General features: G+C 31.8%; 1 pseudogene; it reads right to left on the reverse strand.

The window, feature by feature from the left end:
* Window positions 1-869: 869 nt before the first annotated feature.
* Window positions 870-1,219, reverse strand: LOC109379743 (U6 snRNA-associated Sm-like protein LSm3 pseudogene; annotated as a pseudogene).
* Window positions 1,220-4,448: the final 3,229 nt, after the last annotated feature.

The raw sequence follows: 4,448 nt of genomic DNA on the forward strand, positions 1-4,448 counted from the left end.
AACAATTAACTAACTTATAAATTATATCTGCACTTTATTATACATTCACACATTACCAGATAATCAAGGAACATGCAGATATATGCAGTAATAATTACATTTACCCATCTTTTGATATTTTTTAAACTTTCAGCCATGTGAAAACTATAACTGTACACATATTTTTCAAGTTTTGATATATAAAGGCCCATTTGTCAAGGTAGAAGGATAAATGTAATACATCTAATAATTTATTAGCTTGATATATGGTTTTAAAATTATTAATTATTTCGTGGTAAAATTTTAAATATTTAATTGTGGTACGTGAGCCTCATTTGGCCTCTGGTCCTGCTAATGTTAGGACTAGAATTGCTCCTAATTTCAAAATAATTGACTATAGACCAGTTATTATACGAGTATATTAAAAGCTATCATTAATAGTATTTTACAATTAAATGTCTATATTTTTAGATATACTTATAGAATTATTTAACAATTGATAGAATGTCAGAAGTTTGCTTTAAGATATGACCCAAAAAATCATTGTAAATGTCCTTGTTTTTATTATCTCTATGGAACTATTATTTTATAAGAAAAAAAGTCAATTATTTCATTTGATCAATAATTTCATTTTCATCTTTACCTCAAAATATGTTTTTAAAGTTTGAAAAAATTCCTGAAGGCATTAGACTATAGGGGTTGAAACCATGTGTTTTAAAATGAGTCTGACCTGGGTTCAATTCTACATTTTTATGAGCTTTTTGTCCGTGGATAAATCATTTAGCCACCCTAAGTCTCAATTTCCTCATTTTCAAAATGACCCTGGTCATTTCTTAGTATCAAAATTTACATAGGTTTTTTTTGGAATATCTTCACATTTAGGGAGGTGATCATACAGTCTCCTGTTTTCCATACAGGATAAATTCTTTGTTCCAGCCAACTCTCAATGGAGGGGCGACTAGTACAACACCATCTCCCAGGGCAAAGAACATCAGAATATTTCGTTTTGTTGATTTATATATCTCTTCTTATGTTTCTTCATCAATTTCTATAGTAGTCACCATTTCTTCCACATCTCCCACTATCGTATTTAAATGTTGGTCATAAGCATGTAATCTACCTCGAAGCTCTCTGTTATTTTTCATTGTCACATAAATTCACTCATCCAGGCTGAGCCCAATGAGACACAGGGTCTCTTCTACAGGGCTCGTACTTGTTGCTGGCCCACATCATCCACCATGTTTTCCCATGTCCTTTTCTGCATAAATATGTCTCAGGTTGTCTACTGTGCTTTTACAATTTCCCAGCCACTTTCAAGTCTATTCATTATATTCATTTTTATTCTGCCAATACCTGTTTCTAATGTTGGATAGAAGGTAGTAAATCAAATATTATTTATCCCAGGCCCTGCACTCACCTAGAAATAATCCTGATCTCCACTCTTCCTAGAAGCGGTAGGGACAAAGAGAAGCATATTACTTGTATTCCAAAATACTGACTTCAGATAACCCAAGCATCTATTATTTACCCATTTGCAACCTCAATGTATTCATCTAAACTCTTTTCTACCCATTTAAAGTCTGAGGATACAAGTTCTATGATAGTATCCATTCATTCAATACTTAGGTATAAAAGACTTAAAACTATAACTTGGGATTTTTTTTTGTTGTTGCTACCTCCTCAAAGGTGGACCATTCATGACACGTCTGAATATTTACTTTGGTTACAAATGTCTGCAGAAACATATGGTCAGATCATATGGTTTTAATAATGTTCCCGTTAGTACTTTGCAGCTTTGACCAATTTCAATATTTTTTCTGGAATTGGAAATTCTTTCTTGTGGGAATGTACTCATTTATCAAAAAATGAATATGTGGTTGTTAAAACTTTTTGGCTTAGTGCAATATGGAAGATTCTAAGAAGTTTTTTTGAGAACTACAACTTTGCATAGATTCATAGTCATCTTATTACGCAAATTCTTCCCATTTCAACTGCATACCCTTGAGCTTGAGGTAAAAAGCTCTGTTGTTAATTTTTTTTTTTCTTCAGCTACATCATCCAACATCTCCTCACTCTGAGTTTCTACTCTTTTTACAGTGACTTCCAGGAACAAATGTAATTCAGTCCCAAAAGAGAGTGTGAGAGGGCAGTGTATAAGAGGGGTTCTCTCTTGGTCTATTGTCTGCTTTCTGCCATAACTGAACACTTCTATTGTATGGTACCACTAATCCCTACAGAAGGTAGTGTGTGCTCACTCAACACCTGGAACTCATGTCCTCCATGAAAACTTGGAGTTCTCACTTTATACAAAAAGCAGTCCAACACAAAGAAGATTGTCCTTGTATGTGTGAGGTTTGGTGGATCGTTCAACTAAAGAACATGGAGAAACTTTTTGTCCTGAAACCAGATATATAACAGTGATACCTATTATTGTTATGAATGTACTGTATAAAAGAATGCTACATCTGCAGATGTATTACAATGTGAAAGCTTGAGCAAAATTATTTGGCTATTTCTAATTACACTCTCATATATTTGTATGATAATCAAATTTCTGTTTTAAAATTGACGTGTTAAAGTTTTGAAAGGTACCCTTTCACAATTAACGTAGATACATTTTCTAATTGTAGGATATGGAGATTTATTTGTAGTGTTCTCATTTATACATGGTTTTATTTGAAAACAAAGAATTGCATTTTTCTCTTGAAAATAATTTTGATTCTTAGGAAGGCACTAAGCCAAAGGGACTGGAGCAAGAGTTTTGGATTTGGACTTTTTAAATCCCAGCCTACTGCTTTCTAACTTTAATTTATACTCCCTCAAACTGTTTCCTCATCCATAAAATGAGGACAATAATACTTACCTCATAGAGTTGCTATGAGAATAAAATAATGAATTTACATAATAGGCAGTAGCAAATGTAGGCTATTTTTTTAAAAAAAACACCTTATTTTCTGTACTCTTCTATATTAGACTAAAGACTGTAAAAGTTAAATGTTAAACTAATGGTTTTCAAAAACATCCAGTCTTAACATCCACTCCACTTTCTGTTAGACCTTTATAAGTGACATTGAGATGTTGAATCTGGTAGTTCAGGGTTTATGAAAGGCCTCTTTTTATTTTTTGTAGGCATGGAGACAGGTTTATCTTTAAATGCCATCTGGAATATGAAAGAATGTTCTTTAACCAGCTACTTGCAGTGTAGAAATTGTATCAACCAGTCTCTATTCCTATGTCCTTTAATTGGTGCTGAAATAAATGATCCTAGAAACATTGCTGAAGCAAGGGTAAGTTTATATGTGTTTGTTCTTGAAATTTAATGTGCAGCTTGCTTATGCATAACTATTCTTATGTTATGATGAAGACATATGAAGTACTGCTATGCTGCAAATAATTATATTAATAAGGCCCATTCTCTCTTTTAATAAAAAAATATATAATGCATGATATACTGTTAAAGATGAACTATTTCTAGATATAGTGCTTTAGTAAATTTGGCATTAAACCATAAGTATCAAAGCCAAAACTAAAAAGCCATTTAGTGTGGCAGCATAGAAAAATTAGACACTTTATGCTTCCACATTGCAGTTGAAATTACACTTTATAAACTTGCATTGTTAAAGTAATTCTGTCTTTACCCCTTTGTGTGTTTTTAAATCTGCTCATTTAAGCCTAATCAGGATTAAATATACATTTGAGATAAAGACATGATTGAAAGATTAGCCTTGTAAAATAAGGATCAGATTTCCACTCAATATAAACTGCTAGTGCACATCCCTAAACCAAGCAGATTCAAAGTTATAATAATAATGTAAACAATTTGGTTATAAATACAGTTCCATCAGAGGATGGAAGTACTTTTAGCAAATATGTTCTATGAATAAGACTTGATATGTTCTTAAAGAGCTATGAATAACATCATTTTAGAAACATCAAATCCCAGGTAATTGAATATAGTAAGATTTAAAAAAAATTTTTTTTTTTAGTGTAATATAGTGTGACAGGTAAGAATGTAAGAATGTAAACTCTGCAATGAGACCAGGATAACAAATTCTAGTTCTGCCTCTTTATTGGCTCCATGACTAGAGCAAGTTACTTAACTCCTCTGTGCTTTAGTTTCCTTTTGTGCAAAACTGGGAAAGTAATAATACCTAACCAGTAGGGTTGTTATAAGGATTAAATGAGTTGATTCCTATAAACCACAAAAAACAGTGCCTGGCATGGTACAAGAGCTCATGTAACAATAATCATATTGATAATAATGCTTTGTTATTATTATTATTAATTTAAAAGACTTTAGTTTAAAAAAGTACAGGATCATTCATTATCCCAACATTAAATAATGTAATTAGAGGTTAGAATATTTATCTGTTTTAGTATTTAAATTGTCTGTTGATGGCTAGGCACATGAACAATTTAAACTATAATATTCCTGTTTTAGCATCATGAAATAGTATCATAGTCCCTTA

The sequence above is a fragment of the Hipposideros armiger genome, unplaced genomic scaffold (assembly GCF_001890085.2).
Source record: "Hipposideros armiger isolate ML-2016 unplaced genomic scaffold, ASM189008v1 scaffold_29, whole genome shotgun sequence".
Taxonomy (NCBI): domain Eukaryota; kingdom Metazoa; phylum Chordata; class Mammalia; order Chiroptera; family Hipposideridae; genus Hipposideros; species Hipposideros armiger.